The sequence below is a fragment of the Choloepus didactylus genome, chromosome 8 (assembly GCF_015220235.1).
Source record: "Choloepus didactylus isolate mChoDid1 chromosome 8, mChoDid1.pri, whole genome shotgun sequence".
NCBI lineage: Eukaryota > Metazoa > Chordata > Mammalia > Pilosa > Megalonychidae > Choloepus > Choloepus didactylus.
In genome coordinates this window covers 122,223,755-122,240,401 of record NC_051314.1, presented here as the reverse complement: position 1 = coordinate 122,240,401, position 16,647 = coordinate 122,223,755, and the positions used below count along the sequence as shown (strand labels likewise).

General features: G+C 36.3%; 1 long non-coding RNA gene across 1 annotated transcript; it reads left to right on the top strand.

Moving 5' to 3' along the window:
• The first annotated feature begins 2,191 nt into the window (after window positions 1–2,191).
• LOC119541798 lies at window positions 2,192–15,209 on the top strand. Its single transcript, XR_005218354.1, has 3 exons — window positions 2,192–2,275; window positions 13,662–13,694; window positions 15,172–15,209. It is a non-coding gene; the product is annotated as an uncharacterized LOC119541798 (long non-coding RNA).
• The last annotated feature ends 1,438 nt before the right edge of the window (window positions 15,210–16,647 follow it).

Genomic DNA, 16,647 nt, shown 5'->3' with positions numbered 1-16,647 from the left:
CTGAAGCCCTAAGCTCCAGTACCTCAAAATGTGACCTTATTTGGAAGTAGGAGCTTTGAAGATGTGATTAGTTAAGATGAGACCCAACTGGATTAGGGAGGGTCCTAATCCAATATGACTGGCGTCCTTATAAGAAGATGTGATTTGGACACACAGACAGACTCAGGGGAGAATGCCGTGTGACAACCGGGGCAGAGACTGAAGTGCTGCAAGCCAAGGAACTCCATGGATTGTGAGCAAACCACCAGAAGCTAGAAAGAGGCAAGGAAGGTCTCTCCACTACAAGTTTCAGAGGGAGCGTGGCCCTGCTGACACCTGCACTTTCATCCTCCAGAACTGGGAGACAATAAATTTGTGTTATTAAGCCACCCAGTTTGTGGCATTTTGTTATGGCTACACCAGGAAGCTAAGTCAGGTGGTTAATTTGCATACCAAGTTGTAGTGTGTATGAGGAAGGGTGGGTCCTCGGAGGTGAGTTCTCTTTGCCATCTTTCCACAATAGTGAATTACCAGCATGCCTATGTAACAAATGTCAAAATGAGACTCTTTCTGTCCTAGCTTTATAAAACCCCCTAGATAATTGTAGCTAACTCCCTCTACATTCCAAAGTACTGGTCGTCCTAAGCAGACCAGGCAAATTATGTGGCTGAAAACCTATGTAAGACCAATGCTGCTTGTGTACTTTCAGGTTACTTACACCAAGGCAAATTATTTTGGAGGTTAGAGAGACAAGTTATTTGGAAAAAGTCATGGAAGTTCTGTAGCAAATTTCCTCTCTCCCCCATGGAGATGGATTGTGGAAAATGCTTTCCCTTCACTGCCAGTTTATTGAGAAGGGCTCAAGGAGCTTAATATACCTCCCTAGAATTAGAGGGGCCCAGTAAACTGCTGTCTAAATTATCCCTGGAACAAAAAGTCTGCAGGTGAGAGGCTGGTGGAAACAACCTCTGGCTGACACAACTTCTGGCCGTAGAGAATGCAGCATTTGGGAAGAAACTGGATACCCAGCCCCAGTGGATGAAAGGTGCATGTTTCTTATGGAGCTGCAGTGGGCCACAAAGAGAAGAGAACTCATCTAGAGCTGCCTGGAAAAGCAGAGAGAGGCTCAGGGCAGGAGCTAAGAGGGAGTGGAGATGTCAGAAGTTGTCAGCTGATGAAGAGGGGCTGGCTGTGTCAAGCAAGTTGCCATCAGAGGAAGCGGAATTGGTGAAAACGAATCACTCTTCGGTCCCCACTCTCAATACAAAAAAAAAAGAATAAAAATACCTATAAGAGAAAAAGTAGCTTTAAACATCTGCCACAGTGGCCTCTTATGAAAGAAGTTTTCAGCTAGCTAAAGTCAATTAAAATTTATTTACTCACTTGATAGAAAGAACTTGCCAAACATGGTAATTTTCTTAAATGAAAACAAGAGAAGCAAAGAAGTAAATTTTGAAAAATGTTATTGAAGTGTTTGCTTCCATTTAAAGCCAGGAAAAGAAAATGATAACAAATTCTGTTTTTCGGTATAAATAAAACGTTTAAATGTAAACTAATGTCGTAAGTTTCAATACACCTGCTTTTCCATTATTCAGTATTTTTTCAACTATTTTATGTTCTGGGAAAAAGTAACATTAAAAAGTACATGAAAACATTTATATAACTATGGACTTTTTTTTCCTTTTGCCTCAGATTCCAATATAGCTCAACACAGCACTGGTATTTATTTAAAATTTTAACATTTTGTTCATTATGGAGTTTTTTGTGTCAATTTTTATTTTTTTGCATGTTGCATTAAATTGTTATTTACCTTGATTACTGAATGTTTTGGTGTTTCACTTGCCTCGACTAATACTGACTCTGCCAAGTGGAGACACACACACCCATCTTACAAGGACAAGCATTAATTCTCAGAAAGAGTACAGCCTGAACTTATGGGCAAATAGGGAAAAACGATTTTTTTTCCTAGCTGGCTCATGACAGGAAAGGTACCTCACTGTCACAATGAAGTTAGTATTTCATATTGTCATATAGAATCATGCTTTTCCTTTCTTTTTATTACCCCTGCCTTTAAATAGGGCCCTCACAGGCCTAAATTAGTATTGTTATGACAATGTTACATAATCTTTTTATATAAGAATATATGTCTCATATTGTAGGTTATGAAAGTAACTTATAAAAATCATAATAGAATAACTCATAAGCCCCTTACCCAACTTAAGGAACAGAACATTAATAATGGAGTAAAAGCTATCTGTGTGTCATCTCTCATTCCACGCTCTGCCTCCTCCTGCAGGTAAGCACAAGCTCAAATTTTCCCTTATCATGCCCTTGCTTTTTATAGTAATTATATAATGCATGCATGTTTTCCTAAATAATATATTGCTTAGTTTGGCTTGTTTTTGAGCTTTATAACATGGTGTAATACTGTACATGTAAGATATGCTCTTCTTATTCAATATTGTTAAGATTCATCCATATTGTCTCTAGCTGTAATTAACTAATTTTTACTGCAATATTCTATTTTGTTGGGTGACTACATCATAATTTATGTATGTGTTCTGTGGATAATAGACATTTGAACTGCTTCCAGTATTTTGCTATTGAAAAATATTGTTATATGCATTCTTGTATATGTGCCCTGGAACACAGGAACAACAATATCTCAGACTATATGACTAAGAGTAGAAATGTTGAGTCATAGGGTAAAAGATAATGCCAAATTGCTCAAGCAAGTGGTCTAATAATTTGTACTCTCACCCAGAATAAAAATTTCTTTGCTCCATGTCCTTGCCATTTTGGTTTTGTCAGACTTGTTACTTTTTATCAGTCAGATGGTTGAGGAAAATTGTATTTTATTGTGGTCTCATATGCATTTCTCTGATTATAAATGAGGTTGAGCTTCTTTTCATATTTGTTGGTCATATGAGTTTGCTTCTTCTGTGAGATGTCTGTTTCATGCCTTTTCCTAATTTATCTATTGGATTGCTATCTTTTTCTTATTGATTTGTAGAAGTTCATTATACTTTCTGGTTACTAACATTAAATGTTAAACATATGTATATAGATAGATAGATATAGATATAGTAAATATTGATCCATTGTGTGTCTTCTCTTTTCACTGTCTTTATGGTGTATTTTATTGAATCCAAATCTTCTTAATTTTAATGTAGTCAAATGTATCAACCTTTTTCTTTATTACTAGTGCATTTGGGTCCTGTCTAAGAAATTATTTTCCTCCCCCAAAGCATAAATGTAATCATCAATTTTTTTCTCTTGTAATTGTACTGAATAAGCACTACATTGAGCTTTGGATTTTGTAATGGTTTCTCTCTTTAATACACATAGACGTGGCCACAAAACTTATTCCTCTGTTTCTTTGGGGGGATGGGGAGGTCTTATATCTGGATTACAGTTTACTACTCAGATTCCAGGAATGACATTTGCCAAACTTCCATGGAAAAGAGAGTACCCTAAAAGGGATTAAATGTTCTGGGTCAAAATGAGCAAGGATAATTGCTGAGGTCAAGTGTTCTTTAGTAATGTAAGGAGTAAAAGAAAAACAGGTGAGAAGACACACTAAATAAGCAGAGAAATGTATGCAGAAATTTTGGATTTACCCAAGAAAATGGAAATTCTCTTGAAGTATTTTATTAAATATACTGCCTCTCTCCCTTTCTCTCTCTCCTTCTCTTTCCCTCCATATTAATGATCAGAGTTGACCGATTGGAAAGCTGTGATCACTATGAACTTTTAAATCAGAAAAGTTTATATGAATGGGTGAGTCTTTAAGAAGGTACACTTATCAATAATTTTTTAAAATTAGAGTTCTAAATGAGCTGGTGATCTGACACAAATCTTCCCTTCAAAATTCAAGTATCATTTACTTTTTATTTGTTGCTAGCCCACATTTATTCTGGCTCTTAGACAACTACATTTCCCACTAAGCTAGATAATTATGGAATGAGATTTGATTATGAATGCCTTACAATATGGTATTTGACCTGATCATAATAGCATCAACAAACTAATATTGCATTTTTTATATCTTTTATCACTCTCACAAAATAGGAGGAAGTTAGGGCCCAAAAGTAGAAAGTAAACTGAAGGGAGAATGTCCCCTTGACCAAAACCTTTTTAGTCCGTTTGATAACTTTACAAGTAAATAAAGAATATAACACAAATACAAATATGATGTAGAATAAAATATGGAATGGACAAAGTCTGGTATACAATATAATGAAGTGATTAAAAGCATGGATTCTGGATCAAATGGACCTCAATTCAAATCCCAGCTCCAAAATTAATTTCAAAAATATAATGTATGCCTCAGATTATTTGTTTTTCATATTTGAATGATAGCACCTATTTGCAAGGTTGTCAGGATTAGAGTGAATAATAAACTTAATAGAACTTATACAATGCTTAGGACATGGAACTCAGGTTTCATAAGTCATTTAATAATCAGTACATATTGTCAGCCTGAAGGTTGGGCATATGGATAGTGACACCAAGGTCATCAGTTCTAAAGAGCAGTGAGTGAAAGTAAAATTACATCTGTAGGAAAGCCTACAGTTAAGGAATAATGTGAAGGTCAATTATCAGGTAAGAGCAGCTAAATGTCATAGCCAGGTAGGGCCACGTGGAGTTAAGGTTGGAACCAGTCAATTATTGGATAATGGGAAGGAAGGTGCCAAGTGTTGACTGGAACAAAAGTAGACTTGAGGTTGTGGTTAAAAGCCAAGATCAAAACTTGGCAGAAGCAAACAAAGAAGTAGGAAGTTGAGGCTAGAGGCTAATGTGTGGGGAGGCCCTCACTGGTTGTGTCAGACTACAGCTCGCAGGCAAGGGTCTTCATTTTTATTAGTACTTATTAAATATATAAATAATATACAGTCAGTGTAACAAAGTTTAAACAATACAGAAGAATGAAAAGAAAAAGGTGGCCTTATCTACCTCCACCACAACAATTTCATTTCCAGAAAAAATCACTGGTAAAAATTTTTTGTCTATATTTCAGATATTTTCTAAACACAAATCTCAATATTCCTTCTCTTTCTTTTTCTTTCTTTTATACAGAAATGGGATCATCTCTCTCTTTATTTTCAGTTAAAAATGTAGTTTGGATACCTTTCCATATCCATACGTCTCCAGCCACTGAATTCTTTTTTAATGGTTGAGTCATATTTTTGCATTGGTGGTCCATAATTTATTTAACCAGTTTGATAAGCATTTATATTGTTTCCAGTATTTTGCTCTTACAAGCAGCACTGCAATAAACTTTCTTATTGTTTTATTTATGTACTTATACAATAATACTCGCAGGATAAATTCTAAGAGTGAGATTTCTGGATAAAACATCAGGTTTGCTTTAAAGTTTGATAGGTCATTGTTTGGGAATTTAATCATGTCCCACATAAAAGGCAGGATCAGTTCCCAATCCCTGGTCCTGTGGGTGTGAACCCATTTATAAATAGGACCTTTGAAAATGTTGTTAGTTAAGGTGTGCCCAAACTGACTAAGGGTGCACCTTAATCCAAAGTTGCTGAAGTCCTTATAAGCAAAGAAAATTGGACCTGGAAGGAGTCAGAAGCTGGAAGTCAGTGGAACCCGACAGAGAAGGAGACGACGCCATCATGTGCATGGAAAAGTCAAGGAACCCCAAAGACTGCTGGCCAGCCAGAAGATACTGACCCCAGGAGGAAACCTTTCAAAGGCCTTCTAGCTTTTGAAATTGTGAGCCAATAAATTTCTGAGGTTAAACCAACCATTGTGTGGTATTTGTTTTAGCAACATGGAAACTAAAACAATTTTTGATACCAGAAACTGGGATGCTGCTATTACAAATACCTAAAAATTTGGAATTGGGTAATGGGTAGAAGCTGGAAGAATTGTGAGCTGCTTACAGAAGAAAACCTAAATTTCTTTGAAGAGACTTTGGGGCCTTAGAAGTAAATGATGAACATGTCATTGGAAATTGGAAGAAAAGCAATCCATGTTATAAAGTGGCAGATAACTTGACAGTGAATCGAGTTCTGATGTCAGATGGAAGGCAGAACTTGCAAGTGAAGTACTTGGATATTTAGCTGAGGAGATTTCCAAGGTAAGTGTGGAAATTGCAGCCTAGTTTCTCTTTTCAGCTTATAGTGAAATAAGAGAAGAAAGAGATAAACTGAGGATTGAACTGTTAAGCACAAGGAAACCAGGAATTAATAATTTGAAAAATTCTCAGTCTATCCAAATAGCTTCTGAAGCTACGGCCAGAAGCAGCTCTATCAGGGACCTCCCTGGGCTTCAGGGAAGTGAGTCCCTGGAGAACAAGTCTTCCTGTGAGGGTTTAACTGAACAGCCCTTTACTAAAGAGGGTGTGTCTGAACATGGATTCAGTCAGCCATTTCAGTGGAATTCAGGATAGTAAATGCTATTATCCAGGAGGATCTGTGGAAAGCTCTTTTGTCTTATGGTTTGAACCTGCTTGAACTACATGCAAAGCTGACAAGATTTTTGCAGAATTTGTATGAGGAGAACCACTGCAGCCTGGAATGAAAGGGGCAGAGAAGGGATGAATTGAAGGAAGAATGACTTCAAGGGCTGAACTATGGAAATAAAGGTCTGGACTGAAAAGATCTCCATGGGCCAAGAAAGTGGGCCCACCCACATGTGTGGAAAAGGTGGATTTGACCAACTGCCCTGGCTCTTGGAGGGGGTGGGTCTTGTGCCTTGTTGTTCCAGAGCAAGGCCACTGTGCAAGTCCTTGGAAGGGGTGGGGCTGCCACTCAATCAGGCCCAGAGGACAAAATATCCAACCACAGATGACTCTCAGGCCTTGAAATCTAATGGAGTTTTCCCTGCTGGGTTTTCAAACTTGTTTGTGATCCATGACCCCTGTTTTCTTTCTGATTTCTCCTTCTGGAATGGAAATGTTTATGCTATGCCTGCCCCACCATTGAAAACTGGAAGCAGATAACTTGTTTTCTAGGTTTTACAAGTACTTTGGGGAGGAATTTTGCCCCAGGATGGACCACACCCGTAAATGATTTTGATGAGACTTTGTGCTTAGCATTGTTGCTGAACTGACTTAAGGCTTTTGGGATGTTGTGAAAGAATGAATGTATTTTGCATGTGGAAAGAACCTGTCTTTTGGGGGTCCAGAGAGCAAACGTTGGCAATTGAATCATGTCCCCCCAAAAAGGCATGTGCAGTTCCAAAGCCCTGGTCCTATGGAACCAAAGGAACCCCTTGTACTCTTTTCCAGGTACTACGGCCAATGCCCCTACAAGTGGAACAATTGTACTGATGTCTTTCCCTAAAGATTGCTTCTACCATTTTTGAAATTTATACAAATAATAGAGCACATACTCTTTTGAGTTAGGCTTTTTTTTTTTTTCACTCAGTTTTATGTTAGGAGTGTAGAAGTAGTGTGTTTATTTTCATTATTGTTTAATATTCCACCTATGGCTATACTACATTTATTTATCTATTCTATTGTTAGAAATGGGGATTATTTCTACTTTGGCCTATTTCAAACAATGCTAATTATTGTATATATCATTTTGTGCGTATATATTATTGCTGTCTATATATCTTGGACTAGAATTGCTAGGTCATAAAGTACAGCTATGTTTAGCTTTAGTACATAGTGCCAATTTGACAAGGTGCTTATATCAATTCATATTCTTCACCAAACTTTCAACTCTTGCTGATTTAATATTTGGAAAAGGGTATCTCTTAGCTTTAATGTACAATCCTTTAATTTTATGTGAGGTTGATTACAATTTCTTATATTGATTAGGCATATTGATATGACCCCGTCCCTACTTTTATGAATTAAAATAATTGTATTTTTAGTATTTTTTTTTTTTTGAGTTGTAACTAGTTTGGAATTTTATCATTTTTCCCCCTTTCATCTACATGGACTTTTTCTTCCAAGAATTTTTTTCCTCCAAATCTAAGTTTGATCTTTTGCTTTGTGCCAAATTATCTAAACGTTGACTGTCCATCCTCTGTCCTTTTCTGTTATCACCTCAAAATATTCATCTCTCTGACCTTTTCTACTGCATTCTGGAAACATAATCATCATCATAATAACTAGCATTAATTGGGCACTTACTAAATGCTGGACACCCTTCTAGGAATTTACATGCTTTAACACATTAATCCTCCTGATAACCCAAAGAAGTAAGATCTATGACTGTTTCCATTTTACACATGACAGAACAGAGGTCAGAGAGACTGAGTAATTTCCCCAAGGTTATGTGACCAGGAAGTGCCAGAATCAGGATTTGAATTCTGGCTGTCTGACTTCAAATCTCTGACTTTTAGTCAACATTCTATACTGCGTAGATATTCTAATTATAATCCACATGTGCTATTTGATTTTCTCATGAAAATCTTACTTTTGCTCCTTATTGCCTCCAATGTGAATTTTAATTTTACTATTATACTTTTACTTTCCTTGACAGCCTTTCTTATTTGATCCGCTTCTACTTTTTAAAATCTCATCTTATCCTGTTGTCTGCTGAAGACATTGTGTTATTCACTCATAATGGCTACTATTCATTCCTCACCTTAAATGACTTATTGATACTTTCTTCTGTTGATGTTACTGAGACCTTACTGTTGACTTCTCAGTTTTTTTTTCTAGGCTCCTTGATTTCTCCTATATCTTAACTCTTGGTTTTCTCAGGAGTGTCTGAAGCCAAATTTGTTCAAGAAATCTTAAGTAGTGGCCACTTTAATTGGATCACATAGTCAGACAGCCAATGCAAAACTCAACCATGCCTTCAGGAGGAGACTCTTGCAAACTCGTCTCCAGAATCACCTTCTTCCCTCTTCCTGATGTAAACATAAGGCAGCTGATAGACTACTTGTTCCATTCCTTTCTATGCACATGGAATCATTGTTTTTCCATGCCACTGGGCCTTGGAGGGAGAAACTTAAGTCTTCTCTGACTGGATTCCTCAACTTAGAATCTCAGAGAGAAGATTTTTTTAGTCTTCTCTCTTCTTTCCTTCCCAGAGGATACCTGGGCTCCTTATGCAAATCATTCTGAAACCATACCCTCAGAACTTTACATATCAAAGAATATTTACTGGTTAGTTGGTGACTGTCTCACTCTTTTCACAACAGCACATTATTAGCTCTCATTTACCTAAGAAAAGTCATTCAAATGATTAGTCCTATAATTGGGAGACATGGCTTCAGGTCTCCTTAGTTTCTCCACCACTAGTCATATTAGCAGCTTGCATAAACATAAACATTTGCATTCCACCCCAACAAGCAGCTTACTGCAAGAAAAATCTGTATAGATGTGACCGTTGAAATGATGGAAATGATTGATATTGACAAGGTCAAACTTAGAAGCTTAATGTTTCAGTTAGGAATGCATTCATTCTGCTGTATTTCTAACATTAGCAATTTAATCTTTTTTTTTTCTTCAAATAACAAAATGTCCAAAAGCCAGGGCTGATACAGAAGTTTAGTTATGCTCTCAGTGATTAGGGATTTTTCTGTTTTCATCTTGACCATACTAAACATGTTGACATTTATCCTCTCTCATGTTGTGACCCCATATCACATGATGGTTTTAAAATTTAAGGCATTAAAGGCAGTGAGAAGGAGAAAGGCCAACAATAAAGGGTAAATGATTATACCAAAGGTACCTGCTCCTTTTTTATTTTTATTTTTTTTTAATTTTTCATTTTTTTCAGTCCATCTCAGTTTTTTTCCTTTGTTAGAGAACTTGTGGGTTTACAGAACAATCATGCATGAAATACAGGATTCCCCTACACTACCTCACCACCAACACCCTGCATTGGTGTAGAACATCTGCCACAAATGATGACAGCACATTTTTATAATTGTACTGTTAATTGAAGTCTGAGGGTATTCTCCAGTTCACTGTCTGTGTAGTGCAGTTCCATGGATTTTTAAAAAATTTTCATGCTGTTACCATACATACAATCCAACACTTTCCCTTTAATCACATTTGGCTAATGTCTGGATGGAGAAAGAAATAGACAATAAAGGGGGATGAGAAGAAAATAAAGAGGTAACAGAAAAACATATCGACAGAAGTTTGGTAGAAATTATGGAAGAAATTCAGAAAGTATACGGTAGTCAAAAGAGAAAATATACTTTTGGCTATTAAGATGTTACTGGTAACCTCAAGAGAAATGCTGGATGACAGGTGGTGATGGGAACCAGTGAGTTGTAACTGTAAGTATGAAATAGGTTCATATATATAAAGATTAAATTATATATAAAGGCACTAAGTCCAAACATCATGTTTACTTTTATTTTTCTCTTTCCAGGCTGAACACCCCTAATTTACTTGATGACTCCTTGCATGATATTGTTTTCTAATCCACTCATTATTCTGATCATTTTTAGTTTTAAGATTTCACAGGCCATTCAAATTGTGAACTCAAGCGTATTCTGAATAACTAGGCTTCTGAGTCTGAAGTTGTTTCAGCCTCCTACTGGCAACTGCTTTAATGTTTTCAAGCCGTGCAAGATAGCTTATTCTAGTCTTTCTTGACCTTTTGTTGTTCTTTCATCTTGTGATTATATTTCTGTTATCTTAGCCTTTGATATCATGATGATCTTGTTGGCACATTCTATAGGAAAGGGACCTGAAGTAATTGACATTTGGACAATTTAAACCATGTTGTACATGGTAATAGAACAGAGAACTACAGTTCTGGATTGAATATTATCAAAAGGAAGACTATTACTAATAACTGAGGAGGATGAACAATGATTTTAAAGAACCAGTTCATTTTATAGTTTTCCCTTGAGAAACTTGACCAGTCCTTGTACCCAACTCAGCAAGCTGGCTGAGGCCCAAATGGAAAATCAGATATGGGCAAGCATGCCCAAGACATAGGCTTCAAAGGCGACATTGTCCTCCTTAGTCTTATAAAGGAGAGTGTCTGAGATTCCTAGAGCATCAGGAGAGAAGATACCATGGCTTCCCCCAAGATGCTGCTACTCTTGATCTCAATGGCCCTGCTGGCCCTGAGCTCAGCTCAGAGAAGAGGTGACAGTAAATGGGGAAGGGGGCATCACATAAGGGAGTTTGCCTAAACCAAGGGAGTTTGCCTAAATCAAGAAAATAAGAATATTAATCAAACACATGAAATTGTAATAGATGTTTTAAGTTGTTACCCTCTTGCCATATACAGAGACAAAGTTTTTGCCAAAGGGGAAGGGAATTCTAAAATGGTAAGATTCGTGTGAAAGGCATCCATAAAAGGGTAGTGTATGATAAAATCCTTTGGGTCTTCAAACTCTACAACTTGTGATGGTTTGGATATTAGATGAGGAATAACAGTCAAAATTTGCAAGAGGAGTAGGGTTGATGGACTCTTCTCAAATAGTCAGTTATTCATTTTCAGACAGTAGGTTGATAAGAAAGGAAACAACATTAGTTTCCATTTTCCACTGACTGCGAATACCTCTCCAAAGACCTGGGCCTGAGTCCCAGCCAGCATCTTCATGGTGCAACTTTTGCTACTCCAACATATAAGGGCTTTTGGATATTCATTCTGCTTGTGTGAAACAGGGCAACTAAATTGGGTGAAAACTCTGTAATTCATCTAGATGTGTCATTTCCTTGACATCAAACACTTAAACATTCAGAAATATTAATAATTTTGATTAAATTTTTATTTAATTTATCTTTTTTTTTTTTTTTTTTTTTTACCTTAAGCAGGCACTAAATTCTTCTCTTCATTTCATGACTGTTTTTTATTTTATTTTATTTTATTTTAGTACTTATGGTTCTGGTCATGTAACTGTTTCTCAGGCATGCATTTATAGTAAATTTAAGGATCCTAGAAATGAAGAATTTTAGCCATAATGGAGGAATTTAGGTATAATAAAAGAGGAAGGCTAGTTCTTTCTCAGGCTGTGGCTCTTTTAACTAGAGCAGATAATCTTTGGTAAGATAATCTTACCAAAAATATCCGGATGCAAAGCAAAAATCAAACTGATGGTTTAAATGATTACAAGCATCCAGACATCAGGTATCTTGTAGGACAAACAATGAGAAGTTGGAATGAAATTTTATTTTTGTTTATCAAATTCTTATCAAAATTTTATTTTCTTGTCAAAACATTCTTCTCAAATGTTTTGGCATTACATGGAAGCAGCCTAAATCTAGAAAATAAGAATATTAAACAAACACATGAAATTGTAATAGATTTTTTTTGAGTTGTTACCCTCTTGCCATATACAGAGACAAAGTTTCTGCCAATGGGGAAGGGAATTCTAAAATGGTAAGATTCATATGAAAGGCATCCATAAAAGGGTAGTGTATGATAAAATCCTTTGAGTCTTCAAACTCTACAACTTGTGATGATTTGGATATTAGATGAGGAATAATAGTAAAAATCTGAGTAAAGATTTTTTTTTTTTAATTTACTGACTTTTTAGTCTGAGCCTGGTCTATTACATATGGCATGCCATTGATTAATTACTATAACCATTTGAAGTAGGTATTACCCATATTTTACATTTAAACCCTAAAAGAGTAAATAGTCTGCAGAGCTTACATAACTAGGAAGTGGCAAAGCTGTATTACAGACTCAACCGTGTCAGATTTGAAAGCCCTCAATCTTTTTACCTCACTCTATGACCTCCCTTTTAGTTTTTCTTCATCCAAAATGGCTTCCAGTTGTCCTACTTATGTTGAATGGCTGGGATTTTCAAGTTAATATCCCTATTTGCCACATAAATTCCTTTGCTTTACATTTCTTCTTGTTCCCAAATTGCTTTCTTTCCCCAACTCATTACTGCCTGAGGGTAGCATAAAAGTCTAATAAATCCCAGTGCTATGTTTCCCCAAGAATTTCATGGAGTATTTGTTTATCGAAACATGTTTCAAATAAAAACATAGCTAAAAAGATTGCCAAATGTTGGATGCCCGCAAATACCATCAAAACAACCTGTTGATAAAGCAATGATGTGTTCATTTTTAATGTGGCAAGGGAGAGTGCTACTTTGTCTTAGTAGTGTCTCGGAGGGGCAAAAGAAAAGTCAGGATATTTATAAATAAGATTTTGGGGGTCTGGTTTAAGGAAGATTTGATTAGTTAGGGTAAGGTTCATGATTTATGAGTTTAGGAAGCAACAGTTCATGTGAAGAGAGTCTTGGAGAGTAACCAATTGCTTCGTGCTACTGAAGAGTTGAACGGATTGATGTTTGTTTAAATGGATTTGGGGGAAGTTCTTGACACTAATCTAGTTATTTGAAACTTTTATTTTAATGAGCAAGAGCTATCTGGAATAGTAAATCCATGTTAATGTAGACAGTAAGCTGTGTGGTTGTAGATGGTTTCAGTTCTCAGATTTTCTCGGTTCCACCGTCTCATAATTTTTATTGTGTCTATAAACATTGTAGCTTTCCATTTCATTATGTAGAAAACAGAATTAGTCTCACTCATATCTGACCCAGTGTTCATTCCACCTTCAGGATCAATGATTGGGATGAGGGTTCAACAAATGATGGTTCACTGCATCTAAACCTTATGTTATATTTTTCTTCTAAAGTTCTCTTAAGCATTTTCTTAATTGCATCTGTCTAAACCTATTTGTTATTCTACAAAGGCATAGCTGGGGTCTTATCAGGTACTTCAAAATATATCTTCTTTTTATTATTTTTTTCTTTTTAAATCCTAGGTACTGCTGCTGAAGACTTTCCTGGAGAGCCAGGTAAATCCTTGTTCAAGGATGAGTTCCTTTCTTCCTTCCTTCCTTCCCTCCTTCCTTCTTTCCTTCCTTCCTTCCTTCCTTTCTTCCTTCCTTGTCTCTCTTTTTTCAATTTATTTTTTATTGGAGAAGTTGTAGGTTCATAGAAAAAACCATGCAGAAAATAAAGAATTCCTGTGTACACCCCCTACACATAGTTTTCCCTATTATTAACACTTTGCTTTAGTGTGGTACCTTTGTTCCAACTGATGAAAGAACGTTAGTATAATTGTACTATTAACTATAGTACATTAGATTTCACCACTTGTTTTGTACAGTCCCATGGTTTTTAAACAACTTTTATTCTAATAACATATATACAGCCTAAAATTGCCCCTTTTAATCACATTGAAATATATAATTCTGTGGTATTAATTACATTCATAATGTTGTGCTACGATCACCACCACCATCCTTAACCAAAACTTGTCCATCATCCCAAACAGAAACTCTGTACCAATTAAGTGTTAACTCCCTATTCCCCACCTCCATGCTGGCCCCTGGTAACCTATGTTCTAGTTTCCGACTCTATGAATTTGCTTATTCTAATTATTTCATACCAGTGAGATCATACAATATTTGTCCTTTTGTGTCTGGCTTATTTTATTCAACGTGGTGTTCTTTTCATTTTCTTTCTTCAGAACCTATCACGCTTTTTTCTTTGGTTTGTGTTTTGTCTCTTGAAAGTTCTCAAAATTGGATCTAGAGAGTCATTCCAAAGGGGAATAACAAACACTTAAGTTGTAGTGGTTCTCAATGATAATGTTTGATAAGGGCCATCTCCTCTCCTTTCACATTTGGAATCTCTTGTGTCAGAGATCTAAATAGTGTCTGAACATTAGCAGAATCATGACCCCCTACTCTTTTGTGAATGCTTTTTCTTAAATCCTTCTACAACCAATGGCTAAGAGAACACAAATCCCTTATAATTGTAAGGGCATTCTCTCCATTGACATATGGCCAATTTGAAACACAAAGATGCCATGTAATTTACCTAAAGTAATAGTTATAGAGTCAATGAATTTATCCTTACTTCTTGTTCCACTCTGAATTTACAGCAGTAAGACTTCCTTCCTTTGGTGTAAAGCTTTGTTATCTGTCTAAATGTTAATTTGTCTCAGTGTAGGTAAAATTTAAAGGCATTATTCATCACACATATTTCAAATGAAAAATCTGAAGTCAGTTTTAATGGCCAGTGTGACAGTGTGGGTAGTAAGAAGAGCTTAGAAGGGAAAAGAGTACATGAGAAAGCTAATGGGTCATAAGTAATGCCACCAAAGAAGAGTGGCAGAATTGAATAAATGAGTCATCCAAAAATTTTGTTGCTTAAAGAAAACATATTCATGCTTAAATATTCCTGACTTGTCAATGACCCTTCTGCTCCTATTATGATAAACATTTCAATCTTTCTTTCTTTCCTTCTTTTCTTTCTTTGCAATAGCTCCTCAAGGGCAAGAAGAAGAGCCACCACTGACAAGTGAGTTATTTTGATTATTGAATTATGAATTTTAAATTCTTTGAATCTTTATAAATGAATTCTAACAACCTCTTCATCATTGTTCTAATCCAAAATTTCTACAACTTTTGCTTAATGAAGAAATCATTTTAACCATTAGACTCTCTTTTCCCAACAATTTTTCTGTGTAGTTTAATCTTGCTAGTTCCACGTTACAGCAGGAGCACAAAAGACAAAAAATGACAAAAATGGCAACAAAAAGGAGTGGTTTTCTTTATATTTAAGAGCTGTCTCTCAGATCCAAGATGAGGTCTCTGCTTTCCTTTTGATTTTTTTCTTGTCTATGGTACCTGGTCTTGGTTGCCTTTATGAGGGCATGCCAGTTTGGGGGTTTCTGAAAGAAATACTTTGAATATCTGCAATCTTTCCCCTAACATTAATGAAATAAAATTTAGCACCATTTTATTTAAGAATCATGGTGGCAGAGCCCCAATCTAGGCACTGGGGATGTGAAGGTAAATGAAATGTTGCCCTTATTCATAAGCAACTCAGAATCTAATGGAAGATATATCTAGGGCAGAACCATGATCACTGTCAGTACAGAGTAGCAAAAGAAGGTATGAAAGTTCAGAGTAGGGTAACAAAGGGAAGACCTCCTAGGGAAGGTGGCATGTGATCTGGACCTTGGAAAATGGAGGGGTGGGAGAGGGCAGAGTGAAATGCATGGCTAAATCTATGAATATATTATAATATTTTCAATGGTCTAGGAATGTGGAATAATCCAGGAAGGCTGAAGGGAATATAGGAAGAAAAATTTGGAAATGTGAGTTGGTTCCAGATTGTGAAGGATGTTGGGAATGGAAATTTTAATTTGAAATTTATTCTATGGGCACAAAGAATAGGGGAGCAACCCAATAATTTCTTTATTGATCTGATTAATTATGAAGAATAAGCAGCTGAGGGCATGGACTATGTGTTTTAAGTTTTGAATCATAGCATCTGACATGTAGAGGACATTCACTATATATCTGTTGAATTCACCAGAGAATGATTATAAGTAAGAGCGATGGTCATGAGATCATAATGAAGTGATTTTGCAAAAAGAGATATTATAGTATGGGCTTTATGTACATTTGGTGGATGGTGATGAAAAGGAGAGTGGGTATTGAAACTTGTGTGGTTGCTCTGCTCTTGGGGAGGGCAGAGTGGCTGATAGTTCCCCCTGTTTAATAGACTTATGTCAAGATATTGTGCATATCTACAGATACATAGTGATTCTATCTGGTAGTTTTTCTCAAACATCATGGGAAATCAGCCGGGAGAGTAAATGGCGATGGGGTGAAGAAGAGGGGCCAGACTAAGTGTGTGCACTCTGAACCCTGAGGAGACCAGGATTTCTTTACCTCTTTCTTCTAGGCACTGGGTCCTGGTCACTACCTAATACTATTTAAATCAGTAAAA